Source organism: Anneissia japonica, unplaced genomic scaffold (genome assembly GCF_011630105.1).
Source record: "Anneissia japonica isolate Jap-2015-1 unplaced genomic scaffold, ASM1163010v1 scaffold585_len4108843_cov191, whole genome shotgun sequence".
In the NCBI taxonomy this organism is placed as follows: domain Eukaryota; kingdom Metazoa; phylum Echinodermata; class Crinoidea; order Comatulida; family Comatulidae; genus Anneissia; species Anneissia japonica.
The window spans coordinates 1,037,294-1,046,893 of record NW_022716829.1 but is presented as its reverse complement, the minus strand read 5'-3'; the positions used below and the strand labels follow the sequence as shown (position 1 = coordinate 1,046,893).

At 33.9% G+C, this 9,600-nt stretch overlaps 1 long non-coding RNA gene across 1 annotated transcript in view; it reads left to right on the top strand.

Annotated features, from left to right (window-relative positions):
• Nucleotides 1-7,355, top strand: part of LOC117109886 — a 23,739-nt gene extending 16,384 nt beyond the window's left edge. The window contains exons 2-3 of the long non-coding RNA XR_004445604.1: nucleotides 6,533-6,728; nucleotides 7,082-7,355. This is a non-coding gene — a long non-coding RNA (uncharacterized LOC117109886). The remainder of the gene's footprint in view (nucleotides 1-6,532; nucleotides 6,729-7,081) is intronic.
• Nucleotides 7,356-9,600: the final 2,245 nt, after the last annotated feature.

The following is a 9,600-nucleotide window of genomic DNA, read 5'->3' as shown; positions in this document are numbered from 1 at the left end:
AATTAGGTTTACTATGTAGCAACGTAAACACAATACAAATACATAGGAACTTCTTTGAAGGGCTATGCTTAATACGATTATACCATTCTTCTATATAAACCTACGGTTAATGAACTTATTGACTTGATGAACTACTTCGAACTTTCAAGATATGCACTTCCGATAATTATATAAGATGTATTCCATTGTTGGTACGGTCTATTATTATCCTCAGAGTTATCTTAAAACCATTTTCAAGGATGTAAAATAGGAATTTATCGGTGCAATTACTTTTGTGAAGATTAATTAACTACTAAAGATACTTCCACAATAATCTATATTGCTAAAACAACTATAAGATCTTAGAAATTAAATATGTTACATGATAAGCCTAGCTTACCTATTATTATAATGTTCGACAATGACGAAAATAGACCTTGGCACGGAATTTATATTTCTAAGCTCTTTGGTGAAGAATGTGCTGTTTCAATAATAAAAGGCATGAGTTAAGTTCGTTGCTATTGTCATATTCAACCCGCCATTTTTTACACTCGAATTTGTCCCACGGCCTCTTGCCCCGAGCCTTTCACCATACTTGATTATTATTTAACTTTATTACTTTAGGCAACTTTACCAGTCAGCTGGCGTGACAGAATGAGTCTTATGGTACAAACAAAGGAAAAATGAATTATAGATATATTAGATAGAGGACTACGGTATATAATCTTTATTTTGGTCTTTGAATCAGGTTCTTAGCTTGAGTACAACCGGGGTAAAATCATTTTCAAATTCAGAAGTCTGAAAACATACAGAAAATCGCCACTAAAGGTAAACAACTAATACATTTTGTGTTGGTTTTCCTAACATTTCTGAGAAAGTCTAACAAAATGTGCCTTAAAAACACTTTCAACTAGTTTAAATCAACTCAGAACAATTGTTATCGTGAAATAAACATATTAAACTTTACCTGCAAAATTGAAATCCAATATTTTTCAAAACATCACTTCATATTATGTTTTCTCATTTTGTCAAGACACGTCACCTATATTCTCTAGTGCAAAAGAGGGGAAAAGTACGCCTACAGTCACTCCAGTAGATCATACAGAAAATTAGTGACTCTATCAGAGTCAATTTCACTAGTATTTTTTATTATTTTAAGAATATAGGTAAATCAATTTTTTAATAATATTAACTCTCGAGAAATAGTTAAGTTACAGTGATCTCTGTAGGCACACTTTTACAGTGAAATTAATAATAATAATAATTCACATCTTTTGCATTTAGAGAGTAATAAAACCTGTTAAATTGATGCTAATTTTAACAGAAGCAAGACACCGATATGTGTATAATTGTTTTTAAGTAGGTCTAAATCTATATTTCATGTGCATTTAATTCAATCTCAATAGAAATCAGTGTTCTCACTGATAGGGTTTACACCTTCGTAGAAGATGAATTTTAAATAACTTAAATATAAATAAATAAATAAATAGTTCAATAGAATTCCGTATTAATCGATCAATAATAACAGCAATACGGTACGGATTATCATGTGCATATAGAGTAGAAATATCTATATCTGGGACGTTTGTTTTCCTTTGAATGGTCCTCATATCAACACCCTACTCTGAATAGTCACAACAATTTAATGCATTTCTTTATTTGATATTGACAAACTATTATATAAAGTTTCAATTATACCCACTGACTTTTTAAAAAAGAGATGTTTAGGTCTAGGGCCTCAAAAAATTAAATAACCCTCAAATTTACACCCTTAACTGGATCGTCCCCAACACATAAGAATTTCTTCGTTATAACTTGGTTAAACTTCACCTAAAATTTCATTCTGGTCAATTGACCAGTTTTGAAATATTTAGTATAGACTTTTTACCCTTAAATTACTGTAATTGGTCTTCATATGAACACCTCACCCTAGATTGACACTAAATACTATCAGGAGGCACATCCTTCCATATGGTCTAGGCCTATGCTTCAGCAAAATATGGAAAAGTTCCAAGCAGGGAAAGTGAAAAAAAATGCCGGGCAGAAAAACCCAGAGCAAAAAGATAAGGGAAAATTATGCAAGAAAAGAAAAAAAAAAATCGAACAAAAACAATGGCTTTTCCAGCTACTGCTGGAAAAAGTCAATAACAATAGTGTTTCTCATCATACCAACGTCATTTTTTTTATTTTATAGAATGTCAACTTTTTTGGTTAACGCTTTGCCTTACGTACTATCGTCATATATTAATTTATGGAATGTCGATCTGTACAATTGTACAATAATACTTCCAAGTAGCTTACTTAGGATGTAAAGTTTAGTAGGTAATTTCCCTGAAATTATACAATACAGGTATACACAGCTCTGTATACCTGTATTGTATACCTGTATACAATACAGGTATACAGAGCTGTGTGGAGCACGATTATCACTCTCACTTTTCAGAATGCATTGTTCTGGAACCTTTTTATTGTGACACCTCTAATACCAGACACAGATATTTATAACAATACTGATTACATCAAACGTTTTTAATAAACGCAATTTTAATTCCTTCTTTTCAAAATGCATTTAGTATTTTGTTCAGTCCGTAAAAAGTCATGGATAGTCAACTTTCTAAACACGGACACGGATTGTGCCCTTGGCGAGATAATTTGGCTTATCAAAACGGCTGGTATTTTCTTGCATTTCACCATTATATTTTATCAGAGACTCATAAAATGCCCAAATATAGTTCTTAAATCAATTAAACTATGCGACTTGACCAGTTTGTTTTTTATTACCTTGAATATTTTTTTTCCGAAATTTTATAGAAATGTTTCTGCCTGTTCCGTCTGTTAAAAAAACAAAAACAAAAAAACAAAACAAAAAAAACCTGAGAATATCTGAGCAAAAATTAAAAGCTTCGCCCGGTGGACGCTACTAATGCGTTGTCTCTGGATCCGATCAGGTACCTTTTAAGACACTTAAAGTACCTGGATGGACTCACTTGCGAGATGGTCAGAAAGAATATCTGTATCCGTACCTCCGGGCCTCACATCAAGGGCCCGTCAATTATCTTGAACTGGGGCCCGTCATCACCTAACTACGCCGCTGAACCGTGTTCTTCGTATGCACAGTTCAAGTTGTACCAATGATTTAATGGTGATGCCGATGGTGGTGATGGTGATGATGATATGATGATGATGATGATGATGATGATGATGGTGGTGGTGATCGCATTGAAACCATTTTATTATAATACCTCTAATACCATAATGAGACAGATTTTTATAACAGTACCCGATCAATTACATCAAACGCTTTTAATAAGTTAATAAACGTAGCAACTGTAAATTAGTTCTTTGCAAAATGCATTTGGTATTGGTATCAATACTGCATGTATTTTGTTGCATTACACCTAGGTCTATATATACGGTATTATACTTTACTAAGGACTCGTGAAATGCCCAATATAGTCCCAGTTTGTTCTCAGTATTATTGTATATTTTTATAAATTCTCTTTTAGAAGGTTCCTGCGCGTTACAATGCCGTAAATAGCGTCGGTTTAAAAATCTGAGAATCTCTGAGCAATAAATTAAGAACTTCTCCGGGTAAATGAGGTGTCTTTTAAGACTATTAAGTACACTCCGGGATAAATTGAATCAGGACTCAGAAAGAAAAATTTGTATCCTTGCCTCAAGGCCTCGTTAATTGTCTTGTACTTTCCCTAAAATTATACGAGCTTTGTGGAGCACCATTATCAACCTGTCTTTTTAAGTTAATAAACGTAGCAATTGTAAATTCATTCCTTTCAAAATGCATTTAGTATTGACGGTCAACCAGACTGTGTCGCCAATTACAATTGTGTGTATAGAAGATATTTGAGAAGCATTTGACGCCTGTAAAGAAAAGCTTTATTCAGTTGTGGTTGTGCTACGTAGATGATAGTTTTGTTATGATTGACATTTAATTCAGTAGCAATTGGTTTTTTTTTTTCAGGAGTGATATTTTGCCCTACCTGACGTGTTATCGTACCGAATACTCAGTACGTCCGCAGGTCCAAATACTAGCGAAAAAATTTTGTAAGTGATTCGGGTGGGAATCGAACCCACGACATCCAGGTAACTAGTCTGATGTCTTAACCACTAGACACTGAGTTTGCCCTTAGTGGCGGGTGCTGCAAATGCTATTACGATGCGAGTTTGCTTCAGGAAAATACGATAGGAGTGATGTTTTGCCCTACCTGACGTCTTATCGTACCGAATACTCAGTACGTCCCCAAATACTAGCGAAAACACTCGTTGAAAAACTTTGCTAACAAAAGATGATATTTTTTTGTATTGATTTCTACATATATGTTCTAACGCAAAAACACTTAATGCAAAGTTGAGAGGCCTATATTGAATTAAGTACTCGCCACCCGTATTTCTTTTAAATGCAAATAATTTAGATATTTACTATGGATACCAAAACATAATTATGATGTGTCCGTGCACATCAACAAATAGATATTAACATAAACCATAAAAGAAAACGATAATTTTATACAATATTCGACTATAGTAAGATTGTCTGAATTATTGCGGCTGCTTATCTATAAGAATATATTTTTATAAAATAGGTAGTAATTAAATTTTGTATAAACAATAAATTTAACAAGGATATAACATTTTTTTTAATTTTGTCGAAGATACATGTTTACTCGTTATGAGTGTCAAATTATTATTAATATACGGAAGACATTTTAAGCTGGATTTGAGGATGCTTTACATAATACATGTTAAACGCACCATTCTTTGTCTTCAGTTTAAATATAGGATCACGGAACAAGCAGTATAATGAGAGTCTTTTCTGCTTAAAATATTTATTCAGACCAGGATATACCCGGACGTATTTTGTTGACAGAGTGTGAAAGGCACACACACTTCATGGTCAAGATATTTGAGGTATCAAAGAGCCTGTTTCCATAAAATCACTACACTATCTCTTGTAATCGTTGCACTGTATAGCTGGTCATGATATAAAATGACCATTCAGCCAGGTTAATTTTCTGTAAAATAGTGTGAGAATGACACGGGCCGTCAACATTAGGCCTACATGAAAGTCGACAAAATACCAAATCCATATTTTAAAAAAATAATAATTCCTCACTACTTAGGGCCTAGATGTAATAATACGACTATTTCTGAATGTTTTTTATGCGTTTTGTCTCTTGTTTTCGGCATGTTTTGTGAAACAAACCATGGCCATGACCTGGACTCAAAGTTCGCGGAACGCCGCCCTCAGCGGCGAGTGTGCAAAGCACAATTCAAAGTCAGAAGTGGAATCTTAGATTTATATATTTGGTTTTGTATGTGAATTTGCAAGACAAACTTTAATTATACGTATTTTTCGACTGAGACGTCAATGTGAACTATAATGTGTAGGGTGTAGAGATGGTGGTACGCAAGTTTTATTTTCAAATTTACGCAAACAAACCTTGTAGTTATTAATATTTTTTTATCAAATACATTTTCCATTTTTTTGGTGATGTCACACTCAGAATTAAGTTAACACATAGGAACGTACTTTTCATCTCTAAGATTACGTCACCTTTTTCTCCGTATCAAAAGCGTCCTTCCCGTTCTGCTCTCTTGCTCATTGACGTACAGTAGGCTACATACACAGCAGCCCTATTCATTAGTGTATTTCCTAATAGTTAAACAGCGTCTGTAATGGCCGTATTTTCTTTGCCGCGTGAATTGTTCTTATAAATTAATTTGTTTTTCCTGGTGCTCGGCCGTCATACATTACTGTATGATCTCCACATAACAGTGGCGGCGCCAGGATTGCCCTTACGGGGTCCAAGTTGGCGTGGTCTGGCCTCTATAAAAACAAATAATGTCGTGGGGTTGTTCCTGGGTCTCTCTACCTAAAGCATGCGTAGTACCGTACACAAACTGAGTACCATGTGACTTCATGGACGGTTGCGTATGAAGAGCAACACGAAGCATTCAATTATTATTAATGTTATTATTGTTGTTATTTATTGTATATTTATTGTTTTATAAGTATAATGTATTTGTACAACGTTGACATGAACTTGAGTAAAAACAATATCTTGACTACTCACAATTTTTGATATACCCAATGACTGGGTCGAAATTACCCAAGATTCAACAAAAATTGCCCAAAATTACCCAAGCTCCCAGAAAATGCATTAAAATTTGAAAAAAAAAACCCGTGTTTTTCACATGTATAGATTCCCTTTTAGTTCATTTTATGAATCATTTTTTATATGTAATTGTTTGTGTTAATTATTAATATTCATGAGGTGATAATACGGTAGAAAAATACGCCCTCAGTCGGCCAGTAGTGTTATAAGTAGATCAGTTTACCAAGTTTTATTATGTAATGCATACATTAGGAAAGGCAACACAAGTCACAAAAACTATCCTGAACCCATGATAGCAATTAACAGTCAATTAACAATGTTATGTGCATTTCGTTGAGTTTTGCTTACTTGAATGGACTGAAATATACTTTGTTACTTCTTAATTCTTCCTCTATGACAAAAATATTTAATTTTCTTAGTAAAAATAAAATACCCAAGGATTTGAACGGAATACTCAAGAACCCAAGACCAAGTCAAAATACTCAAGGCCTTGGATAAATACCAAAGCAGTGGTCAAGTTGATCAAGATTGAATAAGTGTTTATAAAAGTTTATATATAATGTATTATGCGTTCAGAAACAACCTTATGACCGACAGAGATAAGTATAAAAACAAGTAAGTACCCATACACTCTCATTCACAAAACCCCACCCCAACCATGACACTCCTACTTTTCCTGTCATCACATTCACATCAACACCTAGTTGCGAGGCAGCATTGTCGTCTGGCATTGCCAACATTGCTGCCTCTCACATTATCCCCCTCCAATTACACCAACTTCTACCTTATCAACATTGTACCTTCCCCCCCCCCTCACTCAATTCTAATATCGCTCTCCTTACTTTTCATAGAGTCAAGAGTAAAAAAGAATAATCTGAGATTATTACAGTTAGGCCTATATTATGTGTCAACATCCAGTTGTTGCATCTTTCTTAATTTATCATCTTACTCTATTTGTTTTCTCTTAGTCGAATAGTCAAGCCTGAGGCAGGGGCGCGCGGTTCAGAGAGGTGCCGTATCAATCGCCAAATATCATCGCCACGACTCGCTCTTATGTGGAACAAGTCTTCTCGGGTAACTATACCCTAGGCCCAGTGGGCGTAGTCGGGCGTCGCTCATAATCTCTCGAAAGTGTTCCAGGGGCGAAGCCGAAAAAATATGACAGTTTAGGATTTCAAAGGCTTATTTTATCGATTTTGGCGTCTAATATGTAGAAAATACATATATAGGCCTATATATAATTTTTTTACCCCTGCCTATGCTTAAACAATGTGAGGTATGTTAGACTACTTAATGAACTTACTTGACTTAATGAACTACATTGAACTTTCAAGATATGCACTTCTGATAAGTCGCATAAGATGTATTCCATTGTTGGTACGGTCTACTATTATCCTCAGAGTTAACTTAACACCGAATTCAAGGATGTAAAATAGGAATTTATCGGTGCCATTACTTTTGTGAAGATCAATTAACTACTAAAAATACTCCTACAATAATCTATATTAGATAGTATAATACATACTCCAAGTATCGAAATGCACGCCATCGTGTCAAGATTTATCCCCGACAAGAAGGCGGGCATTTCGATACTTGGAGATTATTATCTGAGATTAATCAGTGGACCTTTAAGTATAATCTATATTGTTAAAGGAACTATAAGATCTTAGAAATTAAATATTTTAGATGATAAGCCTAGGTTACCTATTGTCATAATGTTCGACAATGACGGAAATAGACCTTGGCACGGAATTTATATTTCTAAGCTCTTTGGTGTAGAATGTGCTGTTTCAATAATTAAAGTCATGAAAAGAGTTCAAGTTCGTTGCTATCTAGTCTTATGCCACCCGCCAATGTTTACACCCGATTTTTGTACCAATCAGCTTTTCTATGCGGCCCGTTGTCACTCTAGGCCCGTTTCCATTGGGCACTTTGGGCCATCCTAGCCTGTTACAACCTTAGGCCCGATGTCACTCGCCCTTTTCCCCCTAGGCTCGTCGCCACCGGACCCTTTGCCACTTACTCGTTACCACTCATCCCTTCCACCCAAATTCATTTTCTGCCAAGACTTAGGCATGGCGTTACCATCCTGTCCTTCTTACCCGTTACCACTCGGCCTATAAACAACGATTAAATTTTGTTAAATACATACATATAATGTTTATACACGATAAATAGGCCTATTTTATCGATTAGTATTTAACTTTATTTTATACTTTTGTTTGTTGGTTTGTTTATTATGTATTGCCCTCATTATGATTATTATATCAAAACCAAATACAAGAAAATAAAAACACACAAAAATGAGAGCAAGAGGATAACCCTATAAGCTCTATGAGCTTGTTTCCATAGGGGTCCTATAGCAGCTTTACCAGTCAGCTGTCGTGACAGAATGAGTCTTGTTGTACAAAAAAGTGAAAAATGAGTTACAGATATATTTAGATAGATGACTATATAATCTTTATTTTGGTCTTTGAATCAGGTTCCTAGCTTAATACAACCGGAGTAAAATCATTTTCAAATTCAAAATCGCCACTAAAGATACATAACTAATAAGTTGGTTTTCCTAACATTTCTGAGAAAGAGTCTTACAAATTGTGCCTCAAAAAACACTTTCAGCTAGTTTTAAATCAAACATGTTAAACTTATCAACAACGTTGAAATACAATATTTGTCAAAACATTACTTCATATATATTTTTCTTGAATATCTGAAATTGACCTGGTATACTAAAAGACCCATTTTGTCACGACACGTCACCTATATTCTCTAATTGCAAAATAGGAAAAAAGTTTGTCTACAGTCACTCCAGTAGAGTATAGAAAGTCAGTGAAATGTCACTCTAATCAGAGTCAATTTCACTAGTTTTTCAATATTTTAAGAATATAATTCACTCTTTTAAGAATATTCGAGAAATAGTCAAGTTACAGTGATCTCTGTAAGCACTTTTTTGGAGTGAAATTCATATCTTTTGCATTTAGTAGACTAATAAATAAATGCTAATTCTAACAGAAGCAAGACACCGATATGCGTATAATTGCTTTTAAGTTGGTCTATATCTATATTTCATGTGCATTTAATTCAATCTCAATAGAAATCAGTGAACTTTAAATAACTTAAATAAAAATAAATAAATGATTCAATAGAATTGTGTATTAATCGATCAGTAATAACAGCAATACAGATTATTATGTACATGAGAGTAGATTAATTTTATCATGTCTAACAATAATGAAATTGATAATAATATTTCTCATCATACCAACGCCATAAGAAATTTTCTAATTTTAGTCTTGTAAAAGTGTTACCATTAGTGCGTGTCAACGTCATTTATTATGTTATGGAATATTGTTCTGGCAGGATTTTATTTTTTTTTCTTTTTCTTTTTTCTCGTTGACCAAATGGTCATTTATTTCAATACTTTCATTTGAAAACATATTCAATAACAATATTTAATTCAGTTTTCCTTTAGAGTAACATAAATAGA